The following is a 17,571-nucleotide window of genomic DNA, read 5'->3' as shown; positions in this document are numbered from 1 at the left end:
TGGGGGGGGAGATGCATACTTCACCTGGCTGCGAGTGCCTGAGAGAATGGACCATGCTCATACCCCAAAGCAGGCTAGACCGGACCTGACACCTGACCACATAATGCAAGATGTAGGCTGCCTTACCATGTAAATGATGCATTGTCACAACCATTCCATAGCCATCTAGATGTGCACTGTACTCAATCAGACCGTATCCCCCGCAACACAATGCAGCTACAAGCAATTAGTATGGCCAATACACAGCACCAAATACCATCAACAGAAAGGACAGTCCTCCATTACTGCGTACAAAGGAGTCACATGAGGGCCAAATACATTAATACACCACTACACTGACACAGAGGTCCAACGAAACTGCATGTCACCATTGGTTGTGCATAGTGAGATCATCATGAGGCTGACATCAACGGTGACAGGATGAAAGCATACAAATGACTGCACATCAGCCAGATCATGGAAACAACCGGCGTGGACTAACACAGTGCAAGAGCACTCACAAGGAATAGGACCCCCCGTGAGCCCACTAGACGATGGCAGGCAAACCTGTCCATAAGAGGAATACACACATAGTCACATTGTGTGTCCCATTCATGCATGGAAATGTGGTTGCAATCAGGAAATAAATGCATGCTATGGTGTCATTGATACAGGTCCCATTTGATGTGATGACTTACACATATACATTGTTGCCCACATGCAGGTGATGCAGGCTATCCCTTGAAGAGGTGGCTCCTTACCCCAGTCCGGAACCCACAGAACAGTCACGAGGAGGACTACAATCGTGCGCATACACGTACACGTGTGGTGATTGAGCAGACATTTGGCCTCTTGAAGGCACGGTTTCGCTGCCTCAGCAGGTCTAGTGGGGCACTCCTGTACGGCCATGAGAAGGTGGCCAAGATCGTCATGGCATGTGTCATGCTACACAATATGTGCATCAGACGGAATGTGCCACTGCCCCCTAACGCTGAACTGCAACCGCCTGACGATGAGGATGAGGAGGGTGGAGATGGGGCTGCACTTCAGGGAGGCAGCGATGCACAGGAGGGATGTGCCATGCGTCAGACTCTAATCAACCGATGTTTCTAGCACACATGGATGGGGAGTGTGACATGATGGTGGCACTCAGGGCACTGGGTGTGTCAGGGACATGGACACTGTAGACTGTTCACCAATAAAGCACACGTACACAATAAGCAATGTCCGCACATGTGAATTATGATTTCCCAACAGGTGTATTAAAGAAATATAACAAAGTGCATAAACCCTCCACCCCACACACCCTCTCCCTCCTCCCCCCTCAACTCCCCCACACACCATCTCCCCCCTACCCCCTCAACTCCCCCACACACCCTCTCCCCCATGCCCCCTCAACTCCCCCACACACCCTCTCCCCCCTCAACTCCCCCACACACCCTCTCCCCCCTCCCCCCTCAACTCCCCCACACATGGTGTGCAGTAGTGTGCAACATTAGTCCACATGGCACTAGTATGCCTGGCTGTACCTACAGCCCTCCCCCTCTTCCAGCACCAGGTGCACCCCTGTCTGATCTGCGCAGGTTCCGGACAGACCTACGCACAGGGCTGGTCCTGGTTGAGCTTGCATTGGAAGATGTCCCAGGTTGTTCTGGCAACTGTGGTGGACGCATGGCCTGCATTGCTGCCACCATTTCGGAGAGGACCTTCCGTACTGCAGCTAATTCGCCGCAAATGTCCTTCGAGGTGGTCTTGATTGCTGTTTTCAGGGATGCAGCACATTCTCTAATGTCATCCCTTGCCCGGCCACATTCCGTTATATGCTGTGTCAACAGCCCTGTGAGCTCCTCCTGGCGCTTCTGAATAGCCCTGATCCCCTCTTGGCTGGTTGGAACTGTGGTGGATGTGTGAGGGGTTTCCAACATGCTTTGTTCCTCATGCACAGTTGGCGTGGGGCTGGAACTTGTGGGCCATGAATCACCAGGAGACATCCCGTGCATGCTGCTGTTGTGCAAACTGCTTGGGGAGAGTTGTGGTGAATGCAGGGGGCCTGTGTCGGTAGTTGCGCCATGCAGCTGAACATCTGCCTCATCGTCTGACACGGCTGCTGTGGCAGCTGTCTCACCCACTGTGCTGCTGGCAGCCGATGCAGTGCCTTCTGCCACTGGCTCCTGGTTGCTGGTGGCTGGTGTGGGTGCTGTTGTGGGGGCCATAGTGCACATTGGTGCTATGGCGTCTGGGGTTTTCTTGGCCTTCCGTAGTGGTGCAGGTTGGCCTCTACCCCTTGAAGTCGAGGGGCGGTGTTCTCCCTCCTCGCCCCTGGCCTTCTTTTGTGGTGTGTTATGTTATGTTGTGTTATGTTATGTTACTTTGCATTTATATAGCGCCTTATGTACCAGTGGTATGGTCTGAAGGTGCTGGCATCATCCTCCCTAGTGTCCTCGTCACCGCTGTCTGAATGCGTGCCTGTGGGGGACCAATAGAGGGAGAGGGTTAGTGATGGGTCTACAGGCATCAGGCATGCATTGGGGTGGCTGCATTTATATTGAATGGCAGCTGATTAACATTGTGGGAGTGACATACGGGTTGCTTGGCTTTTGGGTGGGTGATGCATGGACGCGTCTGGGTTGAAACACATATGGGGTGCATTATGATTGTGGACAAGATGATGCTGTGCACTGCCTGTAGGCAGTCTTGTACATATATGTCTGGTGGACCATGCCCTACATCATTGCACTGTCAGTTGAGGTGGACATCATCGTGTTGGTATTAGCATTGTTTCATTTGGGACACCTACCTGCATCGGCCGATGACGCTCCACGCTCTATGTCCCCCACTCCCTCAATTGCCTCCGTCCCTATGGTGCTGGCGCAGATCTCCTCCCATGGTTGCAACTTGATGGGGGAGTTTGCACCTCCGCCTGTCGCCATCCCCAGGTTGCGGTTGGCAGAGAGGATGCTCCGCACGCATAAACGGAGATCGTCCCAGCGCTTACGGACATCTTTGGGAGTACGGGGTGTGGTGACAACGGCACTTACTTTCTGGGCAACCTCCGCCCATATCTGTTTCTGACATGTCGGAGGAGAAGACAACATCTGCATGTTCCTGCAGCGTCTCCGCAAGCATGGTCAACTCCTTTTGGGAGAAGCGCTCCTTACGCAGGCAATCTGTGCTTTTTTTAACAGCTTTCGGCATGGTGAGAGGCAGCAGGTAGTGGTGGAGGTGTGTTAGAGTTCTGGGGTCAAATGGCTCCTGGTTGTGGTGGATGGCAATGGATTGTGTTTTTAAAGATGGCCGCCATGCTCTTTCCCGTTCCTGTGCGATGATGCTATTTCCGGTTACGCTTATTAGCGGTGACGACTAATAGCGGTTACCGCTATTAGAGTTGACCGCTATTAGCGGTCACCGCTAATGCCGATGGCTTGGATGCCGGTGGAGCTATTTGCACTTCGTACGATGCTGGAAAGGGAGATTTTTTGCCCTTTTACGGCATGGCGGTGGGGTCATTACCGGTATGGCGCAAAGCTTGTGCCCGCGTACTCGTAATAGGCCGCTTTTAGCGGTCTATTGCCAGGACGGACACAGTAGTTGCTCCATGCCGGTAATGACTGGTACTTAGCGCCCGGGTCGTAATGAGGCCCATTGTGTGTCGTCGGCGTAGTTCATAAAAACCTCACCCTCATGAGCTAGCCTAGCAAACAGTGGGGCAGTAAAGATATGATAAAGACATGGTGAGGTACATGCACCCTCGGGGACTCCACAGCTAACTTTAGTTGGAATCGATTCGGCTTCTCCAAGGTAGACCCTACTTTCACGATTACAGAGAAAGGAAGTCACCCATTGAGTAGCAAGTGGTGAAAAGTTTGCAACATCCCTTAACCTGGTGGACATGATTGAATGGTCCACCAGGTCAAACGCGGCCGATAAGTCCAACAGCATTAATAATGAAGCTTAATTCCTGTCCATACAAGTGAGTAGCTTAGGTTTAAGCTCAAGGAGTGCCGTCTCAGTACCAAATCCCACTCGGAAACCCGATTGGTGATCATTAAGGACAGAGTAGGTTTTTAGATGTGCAGAAACGTGTTCATACGCCACACGATCTAACATTTTCAGTAAGAAGGTAGCATTTGTGACAGGGCTGTAGCTGCTAGGCAGATCGGGTGACAGTCCAGGTTTTTTCAGAATTGGCATCACCCATGCCTTTTTTAGATCCTGAGGAACCATGCTGGTTGTCAAAGAAGATATTAATGAATTTACATATTGCCCCTAGCAATGCGGGTGAGCATGATTTAATGATTATTGTTGGATACATCTCATTTTTACATTTAGTGGGTTTAAGCTGCTTTACTAGTATGTCTAATTCCTTCACTGAAATTGCAGAGAAGTTAAAAACAGGGATAGAAGGGGGTTTCTCATGAGCCCAATTAGATGATTCATTTTCTTGACTCAGAATATTACTTTTTTCAGTAATAGTATTTATAATTTTCTTAAGTTTATCCTGCAAAGCTTGTTGCATCAAGTCACACCAGACGGTATTATCTTTAATCATTTTTTCTGGAACAGTATGATTAGTTAGTTCCTGCTCCTTTAGGATACAAAAAACATCTTTAGTGTCCGACTGGGCATTTCCGATCCTGGTATTAAAGAAGGTTTTCTTTGATTCCAAAATTGCCAGTTTATAGTTTTTAGCAGCAGTCTCAAATTCAAATTCTCCAAAGGAAAATTGGCAGAGTTAGTAGAGTTGTCATCACTTCGACGCATACTCAATTGCTGTCTTGAGCCAGCTTCATTGGCTTCCGATTTGGGTCAAAGTTATTTTTAAGGTTGCAACATTGATCCACTGCACTTTATATGGAAAGATGCTTAGATACCTAACACAGAGCTTTACTTTATAACAATCACTTGGGACTCTCCACTCACACTTTCACGCTCAATTGAAGGTACCAGATTCAATCTTAACGCTGTGGGGTACAAAAGCTTGGCTGCTTCGGTGGCCCGGATTTGGAATGGACTCCCCTATTCCCTCGGACATTACCACATTTTGGAGACTTCAGAAACCATTGAGAATCCCTATTTCATTTATATGTGACAACATAATTCCTTTGACGCCCCATTTCGTAGCCTTCATCTGATTACCCTTTGCAGCATGCGTGTCTACTAGTCCAATTTCTTAGCACTTTAATACGCCAGTGTCTTCTTCGCTTTCTAATCAGTATTTCATATCATAATATGAAAGATTGTCTGGAGGATGGTGCACAGCCGCTTGAAATGCACTCTAGCTTCAGTTGGTAGCCAGTGGAGCATGTTTTACTTCGGTGGTTTCGATAGTTTAACCCATTGATTATAAAGATGAGCAATTCTTGCAGCAGAACATATGAATTATCTGTACTTACTGTGCAGTAGGCGAGCTAATTGCAACTCAGTTACAAATTGCTTTTAGGAAGCTCATTGTATTCTGCTGAGCTCCTCTCGGTTTTGCCCCCCCCCCACTCCTCCCAATCCACCCCCCCCCCCGCTCTGCTGTCTATACCTCAGTTATACAGCGAAACGGCACGATACAAAATCTATTGGTAAAAATTGTATAGTTTGGTTTTCTTTTTTAAATAAATCGAAAAACATACTTGCTCCTGGAGGTCCGAATCTGTTGCCATCATAAACGTGGAAATGTGGGTTTGTGAAAAGATGGCCAGGGGGCAGCAACGACCCAAGGCTTGCCTGACTCTGGATAGTTGTGTTTCCTATCACCCCTGCAACGTTTTGTGAAGCATGGGAAACACAGCATTTTGATGTGTCTCCAGGCACAATTTCCTTGCAGGGAACTTTCAAAGTGGTTTCATGTGCAAAACTGTTGGGGAAGTGAAACATTTTAAGGGAAACGGGAAAGGAAACGTGCCGGTGCTTCCTGCGCACTTTCCGCTGCTGCAAACCGTGCGCATCAAGGGTTAAGGGCAAAATCCGACTGGGGGAAAGGAACACGTGATGCGCCCTCTCCAGAGAGTCACACTGCTCTGTGCGGATAGTCAAACAAAAACATTGTCCCCCTCATTTGTTCTACCTGTTCTTGACCACTCTGTTAGCCGTACAGGTTTTGGATCTGCGGAGCCGGTCTAATAAGTGTCCCCTGAACTCCACATTCACCAAGTTGTATCTTTTGTTTATACACGTTGCCACACAAGGTATAATTTGAGCAGATGCAATTCAACCCATGATGCACTGTTTCTGCGGACATTGGCTATGGTCCGTGCAAAATATGCGTCTGTATGCGCAAAATAGGTTTGTGACTCCGGCTCAAGGAACAACTACTCTCATTGTGTAAAATGCGTTGTTTGAAACACTAACACGTGTTGAACATGGCCCCCATCCCAATAGTGCCATCTTGGCCTAGTTGGCATTGCCTAGGTCTTGTTGGCAACTGTTTTATTGTATATACTTCCTGGAAGCTCACCCGCCAGCCCAGTCCTTTTTCTTCGCGTCGTATTTAGAAATGCTTACACACAATAACCTCCCCGGGGTGATGACAGAATCGCATTGTACCTAAGCCAAACCACATTTCACGTGTGTTTACACAAACCTTTTTGGTAATTTCTACAAAACCGATTGTACAATCTTCATGGCTTATTCTGGATTAAAAGGACAATGTTTTGACAGCACTGCAGGTTTACACGCAGCTCGTCACTGCGCTCCCATCAATCTGGGATGTAAAAGTGGTTAAGACATCTACGTGCTGTCTCTTTTGAGTCCTTGCTGTGGGGCCAGCAGCACTCTGTGGGACCGTGGCTTCTCCTTTTAGTAACGCATTTCATCTCAGGCAGGGAAGGTATCTGCTTTCAGCATGGGCTGGCTGCTTGAAGTGCTAATGCATCAGGCTACATCTGCTTCTCATCTGAAAGTCCCCAAGCCTCTGTGCGTACCTTTTCAATTTAAGTGCCATGTTTGTTGAATTATTTCTTTATAACCTTTCTCCGATTTATACAGTTTACAGTCCAGGTGCATAGCCCAGGGTTAAGGTTAAAGCCTGCTTCCAAAACAGGGGTCAAGCCTGCACTTTGCAAGTCGGAATCCTGGCAGGGCCGGCATCGCCCTTCATGCTTTCATGGGTAATTGGGTAATAAAGAGAGTTATTATTAGAGTGTTTAGAAGTGTGGGGGGGGGAATCTAGTGAGGAGCATCATCCAAAAACCTGATACTTTATGAAGAGGTTAGAGCCCATCCATTTGTTTTGATTGAATAGGCCATGCACATGCATGTATAAGGTAGCCTTGAATAGTGGTGTTAAACAAGAGGAGATGTAAAAACCCTGAGAGGTGGCCAAATATTTAGAGAACAGTATTGCCTGATATCTAGTTCATGAAAATACATGTAATATTTTGAATACGGTACAGTGAAAGGAGCAAGAGATGCTCTGGAAATTACAAAATATATTGTGACAAATCAACTTCCTGGGCACTAGTGCTCCAGAGATGAATATCGGTTTCTAAACCATCAGTCAGACCCACACCTCTAGTACACCAGAAGGGATCTGAACAGACTAGAAACACAAGCAAATTATAAACCTTCTTGTTCAATTTTGGTAACGTGGACGGAACAGCAGGCTTATATCTGCAAGGTTGTGGATCGTTGGTCAGTTGCAACACAGCAAAAGTACAATTAGTACCCGTTGAGGGTCAATGAGCTTGTACAATGCAAGCTCATTGGCCCTTGCCTGGGGCTAACCTGCCCCAGAAGCTCTGATATCTGTGTGGGCTGGAGTTCTTCCCCCCCGACTGGCCACCATGGAAAGGGAGAAGGGACTCGCAGCCAGGGGAAAAAAATAAAACATTAGTACACTGGTCTATGCTCGGGCCTGAAACTATGGGCCCCAGGGGCATTGCCTTATGCAGTAATGGCCCACAGTCTCAGGGCATATTGTCACATTATTACCCAATGATAAAAGATACTGTCCAGTTAAGGTTGTCTACAAATATCTACTTTATTATTTTCACAACAGACAGTTCGAGCACACTACAAAACACAATCCACTCTGTAAAGGAATGCAGATAACAGACAGTTTCAAAGAAGGAAAAGGGGTGCACTCTGGATGCTGACAGAAGGGTAGTCGATAAAGTAATTAAAAATGAATCACAATAGTTCAAGGATACTTGATTTAAACTGAAGGGGAGCAATGGGTCATAAAATGTCACTAGGGACCTTCAGAGAAGGACCAGGGGGACAGAACCACAACCTCCCTTGTGCTTGTAGAAGTTCTTGCTGCTCAACAGGGTCGATTCAGTTTCAGGGCTCTTTGCAGCTCCTGAGACAGAGTTCAAGACGGGAGACAGCTGCAGGTATCAGGCGGCAGGCAGTTCGGCAAGCGAAGCTGGATGGACAGCTGCAGGCTAGCTTACACAGCCTCTCTGGCTCAGGAATTGCCTCAGTGCTGGGTAGCAGGTCTGAGGCACTGGTCGAGGCATCTCGGACGACCTTAGTGACTGTGGCGTGACAACAGTCAGCGGTGCAGTCGGTTGCAGCTCGAGGGGCTTGACTGGCTCAAAAATGTTGTTTAAGGCAAACACTGGTTGAGGCTTGTCGATGCATGCCTCCTAGCTTCTTCATTGGGCTTGTTTAGTCCTTTAAGGCAGACCGCCCACAGCTGAGGATGTGTGTTGCAGGCACCGGCCTTGTCCTGGGTTTGGTTCAGAGACTCTCTGGCACTTCCCACCTAGGAAGCCTGCTTGCAGGACATAGCTGGGCACGCTCTGTGCTGGCTGGGTACTGGCTCTGGAGCTGCTGGAGGGTCCCCTGGATTCAATATCTCCCTCTGGTCCCTGGGAGATATTTAGGGGAAGGATCTTGCTACCCGCTTTGGAAATCCTATCATTCCTTCACTGGTGGAAGCTGTAAAACAGACTATACCTCCCACCAGGATCAGAATGAGCTCTTCTTGTTACTCCTTGCAAAGTCTTCAGATGAACTGACCAAAAGAGATGCAAGCCCTCTTTTAAAGCCAAATGAGCCACAGTGATTGGTGTAGGCTAAGCCGACCTTAATGAACCAATCCTGGGTCTCTACCAACAATCTCCTGTATGCATGAGGTCATAACCAGAAAGCTTTGCAACAGGAAAGGTAAAGGGATGAAAACAAGTACTACTAAGTCCCACCCATCTCCCTGTCTGTTGTGGATGAAAGGGTATTACGCTTAACTGGTCTCTGCAGTAGCACCTGGAGCCTCGGGGTGAATGGTGTGCCTTGCGCTGCTGGAAGTTGGGCTGGGGCAATTGGGACTGCACCTAAAATGAGGAGGGGACAGGAATATGTTTCAGGGTCATTAATCTCAGAATCCCCCCTCACCTCCCTTCGTCTCTCCTTGGATCCCTGCGAGTGCAGTACACTGACTGATGCCAGCTCACCTGAAAGTGGAGAAAGGTGTGCACTCCATCCTGCAGTCAAATGCAGGGCGCAAATGCTCTCTACCAATTCCCTCACAGGACTGCTGTGGATGGATAATACGATATGGCTCCTTTATGGGTTTAAGCGTGCAGCTTTAGTTTTTATTGTTCAAAGGCTCCAGCTGAGATGCCTACTACAGTCCACGTTGTCCTGCGCTGCCATTTTGTGGTGTCCCCAGCATTACGCATTGCCTCACGAGGACTTGGGAGCTGGGAAGCGTGTGCCCAGCAGTCCGGGTTGCTTCATGGGGACTAGGGCTGCGTTCGTGTCCAAAGGAAGTCGTAGATGCAAGACGTGCCTTTCCTTCCTTGCAACGAGGCTACTTGCAGTGTGAAAGTTTGTTCTGACTACGGAGCGGCTGGTGATCAGTTGTTCATTTGAGGTAGGTCCTTGCGTAATGCTTTTTGCTACAGTGCGCACTCGCTGTTAGTTTCTTCCATGCCTGACAATGCTTCTTTTTGACTTCATAGGTGGTCGGGTGCTGCAGTTTGATGATCCGAGGAGAGGGGAAGATGCCGGAAATGCTGCCGGAGATACGTAGAGATGCGGAGATCTTAACCCGACTGCAAGGTGAGTTCAATCTATCTCCTGTACTGGTGCAGGCTTCGTAGTAACAAGTGTTCTCTTCTTTTTCAGAGCGCAGAGTCGGTTACCAGACATTTGATCGAAAAAAATTGGTCGACTGGACAATTGGTCGAACCAATTTGGTTGAAAACCAAATGGTCGAATTTTTTAATTTTTTATTTTTACCCCTTTTTTTTCTAAAACCCCTTTTTTTCCCTAAACTACAACCTTAAAAATATATATATAATTAAAAAAAAATTCGACCATTTGGTTTTCGACGAAATTACGTCGACCAAATGTCCTGTCGACCAATTGTTTTCGATGAAATGTCCGGACACCCGCAGAGTCTTCAGAGCGGAGAGTCATCGGTAAGCATCTTGCTGCGTTAGCAGTTCAACACGAAACGTGACCAACAGTCTGGGCGTGGCTTATATAGCCGCCACTCCCAGCAACCAGACAGCCCCCTCATGTGACTCCTAAGGCCAATAAGCCAGCCATCTTGAGAGTGCCTGGCAGCTCACACTTCATACTATACTCAACACTCTAACCTCACCATGTGTGCAGCTGCAACCATCGCAAAGCATGCCAGGACTGGGTCCAACCTGCACCTCTCTTCCTAACAGTGTCCTTGTGCCTGAGTGTCCTACGGGACTGAGAATGAGGCAACCCACACCTGGGTGGCAAGAGGGGGTGTACCTGCAGGTTGGATTGATTGGTGGCCATGACACAGGGTCTCTCTGGTTAATTCAGCTCCCTGTGGTTCCTGTTTAAAGCAGCAAGTCTTCCTTGATGCTGTGTCAATAAAAGACATTCTGTCTACATCAAATCACATACTCCTACCATCTGAATGGGGTCCCCCTGCGGACAGTTGCCTACTGTAAACACATGTACCAGATCTGACAGCTCACTGTCATTCATTCTTTAGGGCGGGAGTTGGCTTCAGGTGGACGCAGTGCATATGAAAGGGGTGTTAGGGTATCCTGTCTCCTTTGTTTTAGCTTCTGCAGCAAGGCCCAATGTGGGCCTGTTTGAAGTAAACCCCATTAGTATGTTAAATATGTTAATTGCTGCCACAATCTGCAGAGGGTAAACAAACGGACAGGGCGGATCCATGGAGCCTTTGATAGTTAATTAGGCTTGCCATGGTAGGAGGAAGGTTTTGGCCCTCCCCCTTCTGAGATGCAACCTGTACTCCACCTGTCAGATCCCAACAAAATATGACAGAGAGGACTGCGCCTGTAGGCTGTGTCCACCCAGAGTACGTGTGTATGTAATGCGGTGAGCACAGGAAAATGTGCGTGTATTAGCCCCACATATTTTCCAGAGGTTGATCTACCATCATTCAATTTCATAAGAATTTTATTTTTAAAACAGGCAGGCGCACACCCACTCTGTGGCTGGTTGAATTCCTCGCAAATATGTTGTAGTGTGGCGCTCACAATGTGGCACAAGAGCATTAAAGCTGCAGAAGTAGGGAGAGGACAAAGTATTGGTGGTGCAGCAGCAAAGGTTGAGGCACCACTATGAATATCACTACTTGTTTTACTTCCAATAGAGATGGTGTTTATTTTATTCTGGAGTATCAAATCCTGGTGTACATGACTTGCCTCCTAAAGGCTGTATCTTGAATAAAATTTCAGAGTGAATGGCTGAGTTAGTGAGAGTCGGTGGAGGGCAGTAATGAAGCTGCCCAGCAACAGAGAGGAGGATCCAAGAATGCAAGACACTGTAAACCTGGCACGACATTGATATTGATATTTTATTTCTATTGCGCTTGTACACAAGTGTTTCAGAGTGTGACAAGGCAAGGGAGTGGAACAGGGAGAAAAAAAAAACAATCTTACTTGGCCCAGTGACATTGAGAAAGCGCAAGTGCATGGGACAGGGTGAGGGGAAAAGTGCATGGAAGGGAAGAGAAGTGGAAAGTGCAGAGCAAAGGAGAAACAGATAAATAATAATAAATAAATAAATAATAAAGGCAACAAACAGTGGTAGTGGAGCCTGCAATTGGCAAGTGCTGTGTTTAAGGCAGCAGACATGGAAGGTCTGATAAGTGCAGGAAGAAAAAAGGGCGGAGGCTGTATGGGTACAGATACAGGCCCCAGTGCAAGGGGTGTCCCAGAGGCAGTGCGGGATACTGGCAGGGTGAGCAGGAACTTAGGCCCAGGGGACAGAGGGTGCCCAGGTGCACGGTGCCAAAAGAGAACAGATCAGAAAGGGAGAGGGGAAGCAAAGGCAGAAGCAAAGAGGAATGTCTTGAGGTGCTTCCGGAACCGGAGATGGTTATCCTCAAGTTTTAGATTGACAGGGAGGCCCCAGCCAAAGACAGAGATAACCCCCAGCTCGTTTCTTTGAAAAACAACTGACCCTGAGGGAGTTAGAGGTAGAGGAGCGAAGAGCTCGAGAGGGGTGGTATTTGCAGAGGGATGGCTGAAGGTATTTTGGACCCAGGCTGCAGAAAGCCTTGTGGACAATGCAGAGGGTTTTGAATTTCATCCTTGCATTCACTGGGAGCCACTGGAGAGATTGTCAGAGCTGGAGAGATACAATCCCAGGGCTTGAGGCCAAGGACAAGTATCACAGTCCTGTTCTGGATTAGTTGCAGAGGGCGGAGAGTAGAGGCAGGTAGATTTAGAAAGAGGCTGATACAATTGCCAAACCTAGAGAGAACCAGAGCTTGGGAGACCATGAGCTTCTGGGGGAAGGAGAGGAAAGGCAGAGTACCTCTGAGGAGGTGCAGTAGGAAGTTTGACGTTTTAGAGACATCAGAGATGTGGGCTGAGAAGGGAAGTGTGGAGTCAAAGATGACCCCAAGGTTCTGAGCCTCGCAGGTGGGGGTAGGAGGAGGGCCAAGGGAGGCTGGCAGTAGAGTGAGGGGAAAGGATGGTGAAGGTGGGACGATGAGGAGGATCCCTGTCTTGTTGGCATTCAGACAAAGATCATTTGCGGCACACCAATCTTGAATGGTAGTTAGGCAATCAGAGATGAGAGAGGGAGAGCCCCCTGAGTACGTGAACATTAAAAGAACCAATACATTCTGGAATCTGTTGTCAAAGTTCACAAAGTGTATTGGGAAAATTAATATCAAGTTAATAATTGTATTCTGCACTTGGGAGTAAAGGTTCTTAATACACAATGATTAAGTAGGCATTAAGGCAACCTTTCCATGCTAGAACCTATGAGTCTATGTAAGAAGGGCACTTTAAGAGAGTGAACATTGATTGAACCGCTGCATATAAGAACTCATAGTCAGAGTTCAGAGAAGGAACTTTAAGAGATCCACTGCAAGCTGAGAGTCAGAATTCCTAGAGTCCAGTTGGAAAGGGAACTATTAGAGAACCATTTCATGATGGAATTTGGAGCCGAAGATCCTAAGCAATCGCTCGCTCAATGCAGAGAAAATAGAAATCATATGTGCTCCGGACCCCCAAGCGGCCCAAAGAGTCCGGGTTTGCCCAGAAGCACTTTAAGACAAGATAGCAGCACCCGTGAGATGGATGGGGGTGCAGATAAAATACTCCAACACCAAATCAATAATGACAACTCAACGGTTTGGCAAAGGGAGTCCGTTTGATGACAAGTACAAAAAACGGGGAGTCTCATGAACATCAGCGGATGCGTGATCTTTCAAATCGCTTCACAACTCCACAACTTCATAAAAATCATAACATTTATACTTAAAACTCGTCATCATTGATGTGTAACGCTTAAAAGTTGGCATACAATTCCATTGGTTCAGGGAAGGTAACTTTACTATAGGTACTATATCTATAAATGGTAACGGAGTAAGGGGATTGTGTAAACACTGTCAGGTGGGGCATCTAAACCCTACCTTCAAACTAGCTACTGTAGACGTCACTAAAAGTACGATGTCTCATTGGTTCTACTAACTATAGGACCCGAGATTACTTAGTCCCTTGTGATTGGGTTGGCAACAACCCCACCCATAATTTTCCACTTCGCTTAGCAGCACGCAGAATAATGAGGCCAGGGGCAGGGAGTAAGTCTGTACCCCAGCTTTCCTTCAATTTATGTTACAGCCATTCATCACCTTAGTGGCTGTGTGTCAATTACTGCATTGTAGTTTGGCCTTGTGTCTGCCTCTTGGTCTGAGAAAGTTTAAGGAGGATGGTTACGATAAGGCTCTATGCGTAGGTGTGAAAGGCTTACTTCTGCTCGCTCGGCTGGTCATGTAGTTCAGACACCGTGAATTTGCCTCTTCTTCATACAATTTGTATGTTTGACTTTCGTTTCACCCACCTCCTGCCTCCGGCTTCTTATCTTGGCCCTTCAGAGCAGTGTATTCTGTTCTTTGCTTCAATGAATTGTAGCCACTGTTCGTCCATCTTGACAGATACAACCTTGGTTCTCCAGGCACGATGTGCCTCTGCTGAATTTCGTTTCTGCCGCTGTAGTCTCGATTTCATCAAACATGAAACTCTTCTCGTGTGGCCTTTTAGTAACCTTTTGGTTGATTCTGCTTCTTGTGCAAAGTGGAAGTATACTTATATAACATACTGCTTTGAGGTAGATTATGTCTAGTGGCGCTTGCCGCACTATCATTCTAATAAGCAAAGCAAGCCGCACGATTTTCTTAGCTTTCTTGCGGTTCCAAGCATATGTACACGTGTAAACTTGGTTGAATATCTTCATTTTACTCGTGGCTTAAGCTTCTTACATTTGACATCGTCCTTTCACTTTAGGTTCACGATATCCTTGTCTCATGGCGTTTCATCTCTTTACATCATTCTCTGGTCATCATTTCTTTTATATGTGGGTCAGTCCAGGTTCTCGTGACGTCACCATTCGTCTTTCATTAAGACCTTTTTGGTTTCTTCCGGGAATGTACTCAGACGATCTTCATTTGGTTTTATTGGTTGATATGGCTTCCTCAATTGATACCTTACTGTCCATGGTTTCCTTGGTACTGGTACTTCAATAGGTGCTGTTCTTCTGATAGGTACTGGACAGAGCCCCACTGCGGCTCTCTGCTGGTTTATTTGCTCATCATACGTCACATTTCTCGGTGTGAACATTCCTGTTACTTCAAAATGGACGGTTGGAGTGCGGGCTATACTTGGGACCTCCACTACACTCCCCCCTCTGGGAGATTCATCGACCACTTTCCCTTCTTTCTTCGGTTCTTCCAGTTTCTCTTTTGCTTCATTGGTTGAGTCCATTCTTTCTTTGTCTTCTGTGTCTATACATGATGGTCTGAAGAAATGTGTCTTCGGGGTCTATATCTTTATTACTCCTCTCAGGCTTCCTGCTGTTCTCACATGCACGTCTTTGTTCCACGTCATTAGTTGACACTGTCCATTTGGGCTGCAGTAAACCCATCTTCCCACATCGTCTCTATGCTTCTTGAGATATTGAAACTTTGTTCCTTCTGGTGCATGAATGCTGACCTTCACAAAGTCTCTTATTTCTTCATCAGTCAGGTCTTTGGGCTTCCAACCTGGCTTGACATCAATCATGATCTTCATCCCAATGACTTTATTCACAGTTTTCTGGCACTGAGTGATTATTATCTTGATGACACAGACTGCTACCAATATCATCACTAAGAGGGCTCCTAGGAAGTTGGATACATCTGCCATCCATTGCGGAACCCATGAAAATAGTGATCTAAACCAACTGTCATCATCAACTTCGTCAGTTTCGTTAATCATCTGGATCTGTAGCTTCGTCAGCATACCTATGGCTTCTGTTAGAGTTCCATTTTCTTCATCGTGAGAAGGCATAAATGTGCAACATGATTCTCTGATTTTTGCACAAACTCCTCCATCCATAGCTGTGATCATGTCAAGGACATATCTGTTCTGGAGAGTCATCAATCAAACTGCCCTTAACTCTTCCTTTATGGCGTTGAATCCTTTTATGGTTTTGTTGATAGTCTGCAGTAACTCCCATCTGGTTATCTGCAACCATTTAGTATTTGCTCCAACTTGAAATCTTGGCATGAAGATTGTCGTGAACACTGTTGAGGTGAGGCTAAACAGCCTGTGTTCATATGGGATTGCATGGAAGGCTTCTTCTGATTTGGCAGAAAAGTAATTCTCTCTCTTCATTCTATTCAGCAGTTCTACAGATCGCTTTTTCCTCAGGTGAGCATCTGCTTTCGGAAAACTGTCAATATTCAGGTCACTCTTCGGGATCACCAAACCTAGGACGTGGACATTCACTAGTGTGCATATACCTCCACAGATTTTCGACTGTCTGATGTATGCATTTGATCCACATGCCCAATAATGATACATTATTACTGCAGTTCCATGCACCATCCCTGGAGCATCAAAAATTCGTCCACAGTTTTGATTCTCTCCCATCTTCCTTGTGCCATTATTCCTGAAGCATAGTTTTGGATTCTCCAATGGCACTATTTGCAAGGGTCCCCCTCTGTCTTCGACCCATGTCAATAGTCTTGCAAGCGTTGGCCATAATGGCTTGCATATCCTTTGTGAATTTTCAATTGCTTCCTTGCAGGCTCCAAGGACCTTCCATGCCCTGCAAATCACTACTCCTTTTTCCCATCCATCTGGTGAAAGAACTGTTTCCCAGACTTGCATTTGGCCTCTGTCCTTCCATCCACGAGCCTCTTCTTGAGTTTTCCCTTGGACATTTAGCTTCTTGTTCACTTCGCATCTGATTTCAGCTCCTTTCACTCCAGGTTTCTCGTACCTGATCGCATGATTCTTAGCGTGAGCTCTGTTTCTTGTCTTTATGTCCTGGACATAATCATCTTCATTAGGATCAGTTGCTTTGGTTGCACATTTCATTGAAGCATCACTTCCCATGAACTGGCCTCTGCGAGAGACAGTGCGCTGTCTGGACATCAACTTCTACAACTACGAAGATCTTGGACTTCCCCATGATATATGGTAGGAGTGCACAAACAAAGCATTCCCCTTCTGAACTCTGTTTTCCCACTTCTTTCATGTGCTGATACCAGATGTTGTTTCCCAAATGTGCTGTGCTGTCCAAGTAATCGTTTAGTTCACTGTAATCTCTGTGTATGCTTCTCTTGATCCTTAGGGTTTTCATGTAGTTTGCTGTAACTACATCCCTGAATGCATCTGTATGGCTCATTCTTTCTGGAGGATTCTCGGGTATCCTGGTTCATGGTGCAGGTCTCCGCATCTGTACCATTTGAGTATACACAAGTCTGGCAGTTCTCTCCTCATCCTCTTGCATCTCTTTTCTTCTGGTTAGAAATGCCCATATCATCCATTCTGACATTGGTCCATTATACCGCTGTATGGTAGAACCTGTACTTGTTCCCTTCAATGGAACATATATGCTTGTTAATGTCATCTCTGGTGGTTTATTCTCCACCTCCTCTTGCCTCTTCAGGAGTTCAGTTTCTTCACTTTGTCTTTTCACTTCACTTGTAGTGGAACTTCTCATAGTGGGCAGTCTATTCTTCTTTCATGCTTCGGATTGTTGTTCTGCAGTTATTGATACTAGGCCTGGTGTGTGTGCATTCAATGTTTGCATGTGTGTGGTTGTCAGTAACCTTTTTTCATTCACACTCTGCCGACCCTGTCTCCGGCTTTTCGATTTGTTTGTTACCACAAGTGTGTGTGTGTCATTGCTAATCAC

The sequence above is a fragment of the Ambystoma mexicanum genome, chromosome 6p, assembly GCF_040938575.1.
Source record: "Ambystoma mexicanum isolate Mex_15411 chromosome 6p, UKY_AmexF1_1, whole genome shotgun sequence".
Classification (NCBI taxonomy): Eukaryota; Metazoa; Chordata; class Amphibia; order Caudata; family Ambystomatidae; genus Ambystoma; species Ambystoma mexicanum.
The sequence above is the reverse complement of the archived record's forward strand: the minus strand, read 5'-3'. Positions refer to the sequence as shown.